The following is a 14800-nucleotide window of genomic DNA, read 5'->3' as shown; positions in this document are numbered from 1 at the left end:
AATTCCCTCAGCCCGGGCTGCAGCTCAGCGCTGCTCAGCCCCCAGGCTCTCTCTCGCTAATCCAAGAAAGAAAGCAAAGCGCTCCCAGGGCACAAGTGCAGCCCTACATCCATAAGGCTGCAAAAGGGAAGCACAACAGGGATCCAAGAAGTCTTTCAGGCATCCAGGGGCAGGGCCCGGAGAGGCAAGCCTTCCCCTGGGCCCCTGTAGCAGCACGTCCCTGGTAGTTTCAAGTTAAAATCAAGAACATTTTCATGGGGTAACAGCCCCCTATTTATACAGTAAAATCCTTGGTCACCTAGCACATGGTTTACGGCAAACCAGATGCAACTGGTTTGGGAGCACTTGAGCACTTTATTTTGCTCAGCTCCTCTTCCTCTATTCACAGGACAGGATAGGGCCATCAGACGACCACAGGGGTTGGAGCCAGCATTGTGAAGGGAAGGCCCAGCCCTATTCAGGTCCCAGGTGCAACTCCTCCCTCCCATCAACATGCAGATCTCCCTAATCACCACCGGGCAGACCCATCCTGGCTCCTGGAGCCAGGCACACCAGCCAGCCCCTGTCAATCACAAGCCAGACAGTCAATTCACATTCACTGCACACAGAAATGCCAACTTCTAAAAGTGGCACTTCTACACTAGACACATTAAATCTGCGCACACCTTCGTTCAGCATTTAATCTCACGAGTTCGCACATACCAAACTAGACCCTGCACTCCTCTCACATCAGGAACTGCCATGGACACTCATATCCCCCATGCATTCCTATGGGAGGTTAGGCCAGTCCCCCCCCCCACATACACAGAGAGCGCACACGCACTTTACACTGGGACACAGTGCTAAAGTGTGTAGAGACCAGAAATTACTACCATCATGTCAGAGTTCAAGGCAAAAAGTTTAGGGAGAACCTGCCCAAAGGGCCAAGTCCAACAACCAGATATAGTACCGGAGTCGGCAAAATGACGGAAAAGGGTCAGATTATGTATATGAGCAAAACGTTTGAAAAATGTAGCTGTGTATTCATCTGGACATGGGGTTTTATGGGTTTTCAGAGAATGAATTGCTATATCAATTTCTTTCAGAGTAAATGGGAAACTCAGGTCAGTTTCTTCTTGATCCGTTATGGTTGGAAACAGTATGTCCCTGAGATAATCTGCACAGGAGGATGCCGAGATCACATCTGTGTATAAAGATTGGTAAAAAACTTTGAGAATTTCCAGTATTTCTGTGGTCTAATGTGCGTGATTTTAGCTTTGTCAGTGAGGGAGTCGATTCCCTTGTGGTTCTGCTTGTGTTTCAGATAAGAGTCTAGTATTATCCCTTCCCTGTTTGCGTCACAAAGTTTTAAGCTTTTGTGTTTGTTGACCAATATTCCTTCTCTTTCGCTTAGTATTCTGTTGTATTCATACTTTTTGTTGGTAATATTTAAGAAGGTTTGGAGATTCTAGTCAGAAATGTGGGCTTTCCCAAGTGATTGAATGTCTTTTTCTATGTTTAGATGTTCTTTGTTATGTTCTTTATTAATTTTGGTTTGTTTGTTAATAAGGGCACCCCTTACCATAGACTTTAGAGAGTCCCAATGATTGGAAGGGGAGCTACTAGAGATTAAGTTCTCTTTAAGATAATTTAGAATAGTTTTTTCAATCGCCTCTGTTGAGACAGCGCCCCTAATTGACTCGTCGTCAAATCTCCTTATCTTATCCGGGGTAGTTGCATTAGAACCAATGAGAGAAATAGTTACAACCGGGAGATCTGAAATTAGTCTCCTCAGCATGTCTGTTTGATCAATTTGGGGGATATGGGGTTTGGATATCATTAGGTAATCTTTTCTGAAGTAGGACTAATGGAGTGGGAGAAGAAGGTTTAATCCCTGGTGTCTTGGTGTTGAGGTCTACAGGAATCGCGTAGACCAAATCTAGCGCAAAGTTTGTGTAGTGATCTGTGTACCCTACATGGTTGTAGAGAGGACCTGTCAATGGTTACATTCATGGGAGGTTAAAGTCGCCACCCAGGATAACATGGTCGTCGCTAGGTATTTCTCTCCATGGAAGGGTTAACAAAATCTAAGAACTCAGGTTCATCCGTATTTGGGGCATATACATTGAGCATTGTGGAAATGCCCGGAATTGTATGTAAACTTCAATAGGGTTCACCTTTCACTATTATCAATAAAGTATGATTTGGTGTACAGGCCTGAATACTTAGAGATTAAAGTGGCAACCCCGTCATGTTTACTTCCATTGGACGCGCTATTGGCGTCAGTGATCCAGCTCTTTCCAAAGCTCTCAAACCCTCCCTGGGTCATTTTTGTTTCTTGTAGCAGGGTTATGTCCGGTTTCAGCTTAAATAGTCAGTTTTTGATTTTTCCTTGTGATTGGTTGGTTAAGACCCTTAACGTTTAAAGATACAATTTTTAAGTTTCTATCCAGAGGGGAGTTATTGATAGTGAAGAGAGGCGATCATGGCTATGTGAATAAAAGGATAATCTGCAGCTTGAGATGTAAGTGAGACAAGGAAAAGTGGTGCAAGATATGAGTGCAGTCTGGTAGCATATGATGGAGAGCCAATGAATGTGGTGAGAACAAGGTAGAGAATATGATACATTCCAAAAGCTGCCAGAAAAGACCTATACCAGGATGCAGCATTAGTGGAATGCAAGTATACACCTGCGCTAGGAATATACCTACATCAGAAGGAGGAACAAATAAAAATGGAAAAGGAAAAAAACAGGAGAGGAAGGTAACCCAAATTCCCAAACACCCTCAACCCCCCAAACCCAACCCAAATATTGTAAGAGAGCGAGACGACAGCAGGTGAGAACCCCCGTCGTAGGCTACATCAAACAATAATCTAATAACCAGAACATGGAATCCTGCGAACAGAAGAGAAGAGCAAGCCTAGCGGGCTGCAGAATTATGCTACAAAGGAGTGCAATGGGCCCTAAATCTACCATAGTATCTCCTATAGTGTTTCTGTTGCTTTGCATTCAAAACACCAGACCTTGGGAGTCTGCGAATAGTATAGAGGGACAAGCCTATTGGACTGTGGAAGTATGATATAAAGAAAGGCAACTTGCCTTTAATCTCCTAAAGTAACTCTGGAACTCAGGCATCAGCTGTGTCTGTGCCCTTGGTGGAGATAGACTAGTGAGTTTGTGCCAGGCTATTATGGGCTGGGTTAGGAAGAGAACTCTGCACAACCATGCGTTTTCCTTGCAGGATGATAGCATTTCTGATGTGCAAGGACAAGTGGGAGGTCATTAGCTGAATAGAGTGATCAGTAGGATCCCTGATATGACCCCTGGGGTGTTTATAGAAATTGTTGTACTCATAGAGGCAATCATATGTGAATATGTCAGAGGGTGGACCAGGGGCATTCTGTACTGAGAACTTTAAGGTATGTAGTGTTACATAGCATTAAGCGACTTATGATTCATACTAATAATACAGGATAATACAGTTTAATAATATAGAATAATAAAGGCTAATAAAACATGTTACTACAGAATCCAAAGTCGTAGGAGTTACAGTAATATAATAATACAGAAAACAGTAACACAGAATCCACAGCATGTGAGAGTTACAGTAAATTAGGAAACATTTTGATGCCTAACACGTTGGCAAGAAAGGATATCTCATTCCAATCTTTATTTCGGCCATTGGCCCTCAAAGATATACAATAAAACATGAATAATCACTATAAAATCATCACACATAATCAATGACAATATAAACCTTAAAATTGCATACTATAAAACTACTTTAAAAACTGTGAACTTAAAAATTATGAGGGAGCCTGCATCTTCAAAATGCAAGTGCGAGTGTGCCAAACATTAGTGAGGAACTTTGCTAGTGAGAATACAGTTAAACTGGAAAGATCGCTTTTTAAGATTCTGTACATTGGGAGGTACTCCCTGCCACCCAGATTTCTGATCAATGGTAAGAGCCAGTATCTCCTCGCTGCCTTATAAGCTGGGCAAAACAAAATCACGTGTAAATCACTTTCCTCTGCCGCAGTGCAAGCCGGGCATTGCTTGGTGGAGGGAGGCGATGACCAGGAACTAGTGAAGGATCATAAGGGGAGTGTGCCGTATCTCCATTGGAGAAACAGCTTCCTGGCCAACACGGGAGAGACGGCATCTAAAACTCTCTCCTGCCTGTACAAATCCTTGCTTTGCACAAAGACGGAAGTTAGTGACCCTTCAGACTGACTGTCTAAGGCCATGGCTAATTTATGTTCATGATAAGCACTAGCCAGACCTTTCCTTGAGATATTTAATGAGGCATTAGCAGGGTTAGACCAAAGGTCGGGGAACCCCAGTTCTATACAAGAATTTTGAATGTATTTTATCCAGGGGATCAATAGCGCTTTCGGGTGGGTCAATAGCTCCATTAGTTCCGCCCTATAGGCGAGGAGTTCGTTACTACTCCACAGCCTTCGCCAGAAGGCTATAGGTCTCAAGCCTAGTTCGTCGGCTATGGGGCGCAAACCCAGATCTAACCTCAGAGGGAGGAGCGGGGTGCTGGGTGGAAGTGCGGCTATCTGTCTGATGAATTTGTTCTCTGTTAAAGACAGATTGCGACATGATGTGTGTCCCCACAGTTCTGCCCCATACATAGTAGCACCCCTGGCTTGCGCTTTGTAGATCTGGGTGAGCGACCCCAATGGTCGGTATGTGGAACCATTTAACATCCGCATAATACCCCCTGTGGTCTGTATCAATTTTAGATTGGCCCTGCTCTGGTGTGATCACCAAGACATAGTTTAATTGAGAGTTACACCAAGGTATTCAAAGGTTGAAACTCTCTCGAGCCGTGAGGCTCCCAATAGCGGATTTGGGCGCAATTTATGACTAGGGTTCAAAACCATAAACTTAGTTTTGGCCACATTAATTTCTAAGCCTCTGTCAGTGCAAAAGGCCACAAATGAATCGAGGATCCTCTGTATCCCCATTGGGGTTTTAGACAGCAGCAGGGTATCATCTGCAAACATGATTGCAGGGACCCTGCTGCCATTTAGTTTGGGGGCGTCAGTGTATTCAGTTGCATTTAGGTGGGCGATCACCCCGTTGACAAAGAGGCAGAACAGGGTCGGTGCCAGCACACAACCCTGTCTAACCCCTCGGTCAACGGGGAATCTATCAGTCAAAGCCCCAGACCTCCCGCACCTCACTCGAGCATAATTATTTTCATGCAGTCTCTGCAAGATTATCAGGATGTCCGGAGGAACCCCCATCTCGGCCAAGACGCTCCACAGCTTCCCTCTGGGCACCAAGTCGAACGCGGCCCGCAAATCCACAAAAATTGTGTATAGGCTGCCGCCTTCGAATATCGCTGCCCTCCAGTAAATAATATTCAATCGAAAAACCTGGTCCACCGTGGAAACACCCTTTCTAAATCCCGCCTGATACGGGCTAAGGACTCCCAACTCTTCTGCCCAGTCTTGGAGCCGATTCAACAATACCCTGCCAAACAGCTTCTGCGCCACATCAATTAAACTGATTGGTCTGTAGTTGGCTGGGAGAAGAGGCGAGCCCTTTTTAAAAATGGGGACCACCTCCGCCCCCAGCCAAGTACTAGGGATTTTCATACCGCTGAGGACTCCCTTGAACAACGTGGCAAGATAGGGCGCCCAAACATTGGGCTCCTGCTTAAACAGGTCCCCGGGTATGCCGTCCAATCCTGGCGCCTTTCCCGAGGTAAGTCCTGCTATTGCAACCCTAACCTCGCCCAGTGTTATTGGGTCTCCCTCATAATCAGGCCAACCAACACCGGTGTCAGTGGTGGGTTCTCCCGGTTCAGAGCTGTAAAGGGATTGAAAGTGTGTCTGCCACACCTCCGGTGCGATATTCGGCTCAATTGCCGAGTGTAGATTCCCCGCCCCCCCACTTACTATTCTCCAAAACATTCGGTGATCCTGTGTCGCTAAGGACTTAGTGAGCTCTTCCCACTGACTCTCTTCCCATTCAGTTTTGGCGTGGGCGATAAGTTTTTTGTAGGCCCATCTGCGTTCTCTTAGCTGTTCCCCGCCTAGACCCTCCTTGATTGCTCTAAGGAGTACCCCCATTTGCTCTTCTACAGGCTGCGTTGTACCATGATGATTTACATGGCGGCCCCTTCCTTGAGTTCTGCACGTTACTGAAGAGGACGGGGGCCACAGCCTTTATGAGATCCTCATGGGCCTGATGTAATTTGGCCTGTAAATCCTTAATTCCCACATTGGTAGCCAAGTCTCCCACAGTTTCCAAGATGGGTATTATCCCTGCATAAAGCCTCGGGAGTTGTTCCTCACTTGAGGCCAGTTGTTTCCACCTGATCCTTCTCCTGTTGTTTTCCAGTAGAAGTTCAGGTTGGATCCCCTCCCCTGATGCCGTGTGGGTTCGGCGCCCGGGGTGGGTGAGGTCAAGTTCAAGGGCATTGTGATCACTGTCTAGCCTTTCCGTGACCCTAAAGTCCCGGATAGCCGGCCAATTTGCTATCTGTACCAAGACATAATCCAAGCGAGATTCTCTTCCCACTCTATTATAGGTGGTTCTGCTGGGTATGTCGGATCTAATACGCCCATTACAGGCTCTAATTCCAAACTTCAGGGCAAGGGCTGTGATCTGCAATGCTACAGGAGTCCATGCCTTCAGGGGGGGAGCTTCTACCGCGGGCACAGACCACCTAGCCTCTTCCTCCATTGGGAAACCCTCTAGCAAGCCAGGTAGTGGCTCGAAATGGGAATTTAAGTCCCCTCCTACTACAAAGGGTAGATCACTTGGGAATTCGGATAAATAATCCGAAAGTTCATCTAAAGTGGACGATACCCTGGCCATTCCAACTAACCTAGAATAGATGTTTATTAGGACAAGTTTCGCAAGATTTGGCCAAGACAATAGAACCACAAGGATGTCATTGGAGGGGACCGGTAACCGTGTGGCCTCACAACCTAGGTGGGATGCCACCCAGGTTGTGAGCCCTCCTGAGGGACGTCCTTTGCCCTCCCACCTGGCCGGGATGAAAAATGACTGATAACCTTTGTGCCCATAATCTTCCCTTGCCCAGGTCTCCTGGAACATGCAAACATCCCCCGTCTCAATATAGGTTTCCCAATCTTGGTCAGCCAGCTTGTTGGCTAGTCCGGCTACGTTCCAGCAAATTAGTCTCAGTTGTTTAATGGTTGGAGTTGCCAAGATGGGAGAATGGGGGGTAACAGTTCCAGATATTGCACCAGTTGTTCCATCAAGAACATTGTCCAAAACCGATTCAAGTGGCTCAGGGAGATTACAAGGACCAATGTCCCCGGTCGCAGGGTTGTTAGTGGACAGTCAATCAACCCCATCAAGCCCGCTCAAACAGTTGAAGCAGTTCAAATGAAAATAGGGTATTTCAGGTGGCTGGTAATTTGGACATCGGACATGATCTCTGTATCTTGGTCTCCGTTCCACCCTTGTCCAGTTTCCTTGTGGCCGATCATCGTACATACGGGTAGGTGGAAAAAAGAAGGAAACTGGCAAGGTCTGTATGGTGGAATCCAATGATCTGTTTGAGCCAGCACAGATGTGTAGAACAGTGCCGGGGTCCCTGAAAGTCACCATTATACAATCCCCCAAGATTGTTTTCCTCGTCTTCCCCAACCATGGCACCCTTCTAACCATAACGATCTCATTGTTCAGGTGTTGTGGTAGGGGTCTATTCCAGTTGAGCCATTTGATGACTCTCCTTTTAAGGGATTGGAAATCTTCGTTTTCGCCCCTTCGTAAAGAGGGGGCACCCGCTAAGACCACCATAAGAGTGTTGGCTTCCGGTGGCAGATCTGGTCTCCGCGGTCTTTGAGCGGGATAGCTGGGGGGAGACGAGGGAATGCTAGCAATGGGGGGAAACCCATGATTTATACCAGGGTCTAGATTGGGAAGGGCCGGATCTGTTAGCTGAGGAGGCATAATGTTTGGGATACTTCGTGGGGTCGGGATTGAAATGGCCATAAGTGACTGTAAGGGGGGGACAATGGTAGCGCCCTGTGATGCTCCCACATTTGCGCGCTGTGATTCTCCTGCTTGGGGAGGGAGATTTTGTTTGTTAGGGAGAGCTCCTTTAGGTGGATTGGACCCCATGGTACTGGTCTGCTTACTGACCATGGTATTCAAGGTAATTAGAGTTGCCTCTAGGATGGTAAGTCTACTCTCTACTTTTTTCAGGCTTTCGCTGATGGGCTGCAAAAGTGAACGTAATAGAAAATCTAAGGTCCCTGAAGAAATAAGGGGGGGAGCTTCATTGGGTGCGTTAGCCGTTGAGTCACTGCTCGTGACAGTAGTGATAGCCCTTGTATCCTTGGTAGAGATAGTGTTCGCATTATCTCTGACCCCAGTGGGAATAAGTACAGGCTTATGTTTTTTACCAAAATCTAAGTAGGAAGTTTTGGTTTTCCCCTGTCCCTTCGTCGTCTGTCTTCTACGCTTACTTGGTGGGGGGCCATGCATTTCTACCACTACAGTGTGTTTGGATTTGTTTTTCTTGATTTTATTTAAAGGAGGGGGGGTTTGGGTAGCCAGATCGACAACCTTATTAGTAGAGGTTAAGGGTGGTATGGCCTCCGTAATCTCATCGGGCAGTGTACCCTGGGTGATGATAGTATCCCTTAGCAGTAGGGGGACGCCATCTTGAGTTAAAAGGTCCAAACTAACATTAGGGATACCTTCCTCTTGGGAGATGGGATAGGAAGTTATCTCACTGAGGGGTCTAGTTTTCAAGGTTTCGATGGAGCGGCGGCGTTCTGCCCTACGCTTCTCCAGGGAGCTTTCTTTACCCCCTTCTCCCTTGGCAGATTTAAAATACTTATCCAAAGTCCCAATGCTGTTTCCCCCCTCCCTTGTTGGAGTTTCACATAGTGCAGGTGAGGGCATGGTGGTGATCTAATCCTTGGCTCAGCTACTAACGTAAAAGAGCCGGCGAAAGAGAATGGGCCCAGCCCAGCCACCTTCAGCCCCGGACGGCCACAGACGGTCCCGCCCTTGTCCCGGGCTTCTCCCGGCGCGCTCCCGCGCGCTCCCGCGCCGCGGGAAGAGCTGCTCCTGGTAATAGAGGAGGGTGTTCAGGGGGCGGGGCAAGCAGGGAGAGCGTCCAGGTGCAGGGGATGATGTCAGCGCAGGTACTCCTGGGCAATGGAGTCCCTGATCCTCACCTGGCGCTCGCAGCCCTGCTCTCCGCAGTTCCAGCAATCCCCCGGTCACAGTGAGCAAGAACGATGCGCCCAGGCACAGGGGCGAAGCGGGACCCGCGGAGCGGGTTCCGCGAGGTCGGGTGTCAGGAAAAGCTGCCCCAGCAAGAAGGACCTCACACGGACAGAGCTCACGCTCGCAGGTCAGCAAATATCTCCCACAGAACAGACAGCAGGCAGGCTCTTTCAGCGGTGTTCAGGGGGCGGGGCAAGCAGGGAGAGCGTCCAGGTGCAGGGGATGATGTCAGCGCAGGGACTCCTGGGCAATGGAGTCCCTGATCCTCACCTGGCGCTCGCAGCCCTGCTCTCCGCAGTTCCAGCAATCCCCCGGTCACAGTGAGCAAGAACGATGCGCCCAGGCACAGGGGCGAAGCGGGAACCGCGGAGCGGGTTCCGCGAGGTCGGGTGTCAGGAAAAGCTGCCCCAGCAAGAAGGACCTCACACGGACAGAGCTCACGCTCGCAGGTCAGCAAATATCTCCCACAGAACAGACAGCAGGCAGGCTCTTTCAGCGGTGTTCAGGGGGCGGGGCAAGCAGGGAGAGCGTCCAGGTGCAGGGGATGATGTCAGCGCAGGGACTCCTGGGCAATGGAGTCCCTGATCCTCACCTGGTGCTCGCAGCCCTGCTCTCCGCAGTTCCAGCAATCCCCCGGTCACAGTGAGCAAGAACGATGCGCCCAGGCACAGGGGCGAAGCGGGACCCGCTGAGCGGGTTCCGCGAGGTCGGGTGTCAGGAAAAGCTGCCCCAGCAAGAAGGACCTCACACGGACAGAGCTCACGCTCGCAGGTCAGCAAATATGTATTATAGCCCTTAGGTGTGGCATGATTCAAGGCTTGGCGAAGGGAGCAAGACTGGTCCTGTGTCCATCATGGTAGATCTTCTGTCATCAAGGAACAGACGAAGGTCTTTTGGGTTGGTAAAGAAGTGAATTTTCCCATTATCAGCAACTTTGAATTTCACAGGGCCGATGAACGAGAACTGGAGATTTAAAGTCTTGATTCTGGGTCTGACAGCTAGGAAGCCCTTTCTTGTTTCCAGTGTAGGTCCTGGGATAAATATATTTTATGGCCTTGCCAGAGGATGTGATTATTTTTGCGCACATAATTGAGGACCATCTCTGCAAGTTGAAATCTCAGAGGACGACATAGGATTTGCCTGGTGACTTTTTTGCCAGCAGGACTGAAGGAAGGGACCCGGTGTGCTCTTTCGGGTTCAAAGTCTTTTTTGAAGGAGAGGCTTGTGGTTTGGGAAGCCAATTCTCTATGAGGTCCATACACAAGGTAGATGATTCCTCCGATCCTTCTGGTATTCCAAAAATGCGCAGGTTTCCCCTGAGCTTAGGAGCCTCCAATTCTGGCACATCTTTCTTCAGCGCATCTGTAGTGATTTGTAGGTTTTGTATGTCTCTTATTGAGATATATGGGATTTGTCCTACAGTGTGCCGACATGGCCCTTCGCCTCTGATACTCTGCTGCTGATGGAACCGAGTTCGGATTGGATGGAGCACAGATCCTGTTGCATGGCATCCGTGCTGAGTTTGGTAGATTTCCCTAGAGCGTAAACCTTGTATAGCTTCTTGATTATCATGTCCATTGTGTTGTACCGTTTGCTCCTATTCTTAATTGGAGAGTCAGGTAGCAGAGGTTGCGCTTTGGTATGTTTATTCCTTGGTTTGGACTCCTTTTCAGCCATGGTTTTCCCTGATGCAGGACGAAGATGGTTGTGCGCCAGTTTGTACCTCTTTTTGGCGTATGCAGGGCTGGTGCGGTTGAAGCACAGAAAGCAGAATATTGTCCTGAGAGGAAGGCACTGTCTCTCATTGTTGAGGTTAGTAGAGAGGTGGAACGATGGGGTAGTCTGTTTAGAATCACAAGATTAGTCGGAGGGTTTCTGTAGTTGTGGACTACTGTGGCGATCTTCTATGAGCAGGTCCAGAATAGGGGACTGTCTAGCACTCCGGTATGTGTAGAACTTGTGCTCCTGTTCTCCGTGGATAGGGGAAGTGGGAGGCACTTAGGCACCAGGAGCCCATTCCCCCAACAGGCGTGTTGAACAAATGTAGTTTAAGCTTTTTATTCTGAGGAGTCTAAGACTCGTGGCGTCATCCATCTTAGGGTCAGACAGAGAGACATAGGGGCAGATTTACAAGCCCCTTGCGCCTCTTTTGCGCCGGCATTGCGTCACTTTTGTGACGCAGCGGCGGCGCAAAAGATGCACCATGGTGCGGGGTATTAACAACGTGACGCATCTGGGAGATGCGTCACGTTGTAAAGCCCTGCGCCATATGGAGGCGTTCCTGCGCAGGAACGCCTCCTAAAAGTGGCTGAGTGAAATCTACAAGATTTCACTCAGTCACTTTTAGGCCAGTGCTGCGTCAAAACCCTGCGCCTGCATGAAGCAGGCGTAAAGATTGACACAGCATTTGAAGGATAGGGCACCCTAGAGCCTTGCTGGAGCTGCGTCGCACTTGCGACGCAACTCTAGCAATGCGCCACTTTTACGGCACGGATGCGTGACGCATCTGTGGCATTTTTGCCTCATGGTGCGCCGCATCGTAAATGCGGCGCATCCATTGTGGCGGAGGCATGGCGCACAATAAGTGGCGCATCCCTGCTGATATGCAGGGATGCGCAACTTATTGTAAATATGCCCCATAGTATGTAACAGAGTCTTCCCTCTGGTTACAGGCGAGTAAGACCTGGTGAGTGGCCAACGTACAAGAGGGTTTGCTGCATGCAGGTAAGGGCCCGAGGGTCAGTATTCTTACTTTTTATTTGCACGAGTCGGGGGTTGCCTGGAGTAGCGCTGTGGTGTATGCCATTTTCAAGGTCCAGGCATATTGTTCTCCGATGGTCGATGTGGGTGCCTGCACACTCGGTGAAAAAACGGCTGCAAGCTCTCTGTTCAGGACGGCGCCTTCTTCAAAAGGCGCCAATGACCTTCCACCACTCGAGCCTGGCACTCAAGCACTCGGCTTGGATCGATGGAAAGTAGAAAATTGCCGCTTGTCTGCTGCGACGGTGGGAGCATTTGTTTGTTGTAACACGCAACGGCGGATGAAGCACAACTGTGCCACCATATACCGTGCCCTCCAAGCCACTCCCCATTTGAACATATTTTAACAATAATAGTTCAAAATATATTTTACAATAATTAAATTAATTAAAAGTATTGACATTCATTATTTAATGTACAATGAATTTAAAAATACTATAACAGTTATCTAATTTGTTCTATGTTTAGAAAAAATGTATACATTTATTTTACAGAAATATTCAGCATATAATATTTTTAATATTTATTTTTAAAGTTTAATTAACATTTAAACTTTTTCCTATACTTTACTATAGGCTGATCTCTAAACCGTTGGTGGAGAACTCCGCCAAGTATGTGGAATCACAAATATTGGTCATAAAATTGCAAGTAGTAACCTTACAGCCATAACTTATGATCCACCACTGGTTTCAAGGAGTGCTGGGTAATAAATTAAAAAATGTGGGTACATATGCACTCAGCAATGGTGAGTAGGCAAAGACGTAGATGTATTCAAATCTGTAATTATAAATGTACACATGCAAATTTATTCAGGTGTAAGTTTACCTTTGTGAATACGCCCCAATGCAGCTTCCCAAGGAGATAGTATAATGATTTAGACTCATCAAGGCAATATGGGTTTGCTTCTGGATCCCATTATTGATCCGTCCATTAAGTTGAGAAAGTCAGTGAGATTAATTAGAAAAGTGGGAAATGTAAGTGAGGTGGAGCTGGATTTGAAATATGAATGAGAATTCCCTGGAATTCAATTTGGACAAAAACATTTTTTCGGAAAGACAAAGCTCAACCTGTTACTTGTAAAAGTTTGAGGCAAACGTCAACCTTTTACTTGCAGTAGGAAAATAATTAGAAAAACTAAATAATGAAGGAATTATAGAAGAGGTGAAAGCTACTTATTTTGTGGTAGTTATTGCTGTGCGTGTCATCAGACGTTGCATCAATCTAAGGGAGCTGAATAAATGTGTTAAGTTTGACATATATCGACTTTCAAACGTGTCAGAAAAGTTGTAGCAGCTAAGGTGTTCTCCACACTTGATTTAAAATTGGCACACAGCCGAATCAGTTTGCAGGAGCAGCCTAAAAACTCGACTGCCTTTGTCATGCAGGAGTGTTTAGATTTGAGAGAATGCCTTTTGAGCTCTTTCTGCGGCCTTAATCTTTCAGGAGTTGAGGAAGACAAAACGTTAAAGGAAGATATCTCAGTCTTTGGTTCTACTGATGTTAAACTTAAAGGTAGGCTCAGAAATGTGCTGTCCTGGCTCAGAGACACTGGACTCATGTTGAGAGGGTCTAAGTACAAATTCAGCAAAGATGAAATTGGGACTATGGGTCATAGGATAACAAGAGAAGGAATTCAACCCAAATAAGAATATGCCAATATGCTTCAAGGTTTTTCTGCACCAATGAACAAAGATGAATTGATGAGATTCTTACGGATGGCAGAATACCACAATACATTTGTTTGAAATTTTGCAGCTCTTACCAAAAACAATATGGTGCAGCATTCTTGTGGATCTCTAGGTGTGATAAATGTTTTAAATCAAGCTTAGCTTATGCTTGAGTATTAAGACTTTTGATCCCATGTCTGAATCAATGGTAGTGACAGATTCTAATGCTAAGTGCTAAGGGAGCCACGTTGAAAAAGTATGCTGGGTATGGAGGATAATTTTTTTTTTCATTTCACTGTATTTGAAAGGGTTAACAATTATATAGGCTGTTGTCAAGAAAGAAGCACTAGGGAATTCAAGGGTCCTGAATACACCAAAACAAATCAAATGGGGATACAGGTTAGTAGTCAAACCTTTCACAAGCCTTTAAAAGAGATATCTACTAAACAGGGGATTGATACAATGTATAACAGGATATGCAGGTGTGTGAGAGCTTCTGCTGTAGTCTGATTTTGTTGCACAATACATTCCTAGCGTCAAGAGCTGTAGAGCTGACTGCCTCTCGAGGCTGGTTCTGAGATAGACGAGGAAGTTCATGACAAGTTTGATGGTTTTAAAGTTTGTAAATTGTTGGATAGACTAGTTGGAGAAAAAGATTGGAGGAGAGTGGTTGCCAATGATATGTTGAAGGAGGTGAGTAGCTCTTAATGAAGGTGTAGCCTAGAGTGTAGAATGTTTTGGGATGTGACAGAAGAGTGGCCGGAACAACAAGGTTTATTTGATTAACAGTAGGAAACGAGTTCTTCCTAATGTGGTTATACAGTCTCTAATTATGGTAGCTCACCAAGGGCATCTCGGTATTGTTAAGATAAGGGAGAGTATTAGCTTGAACTATTGGCTGTAGTGACATGCAGGTAGCGATAGAGGTCAGGAATTGTGCGGAGTGTTTGCATAGTGACAAAATGTGCAAAACAAGTGTACAGACCATGGTGGGAAGGACCCTCCCAGATAAACTGTAGGATCACATAGGACTGGATAATAATAGGGCATGTAGCCATTAGAGAGAGTCAGCAGTGTGGTATTCTTTTGGTTGACATGTTTCAAGGTGGCCAGAAGTGTATATAACAAGGACAGTGGAGAACAGAGCAACACAAAC

The sequence above is a fragment of the Lissotriton helveticus genome, chromosome 2_1, assembly GCF_964261635.1.
Source record: "Lissotriton helveticus chromosome 2_1, aLisHel1.1, whole genome shotgun sequence".
Classification (NCBI taxonomy): Eukaryota; Metazoa; Chordata; class Amphibia; order Caudata; family Salamandridae; genus Lissotriton; species Lissotriton helveticus.
The sequence above is the reverse complement of the archived record's forward strand: the minus strand, read 5'-3'. Positions refer to the sequence as shown.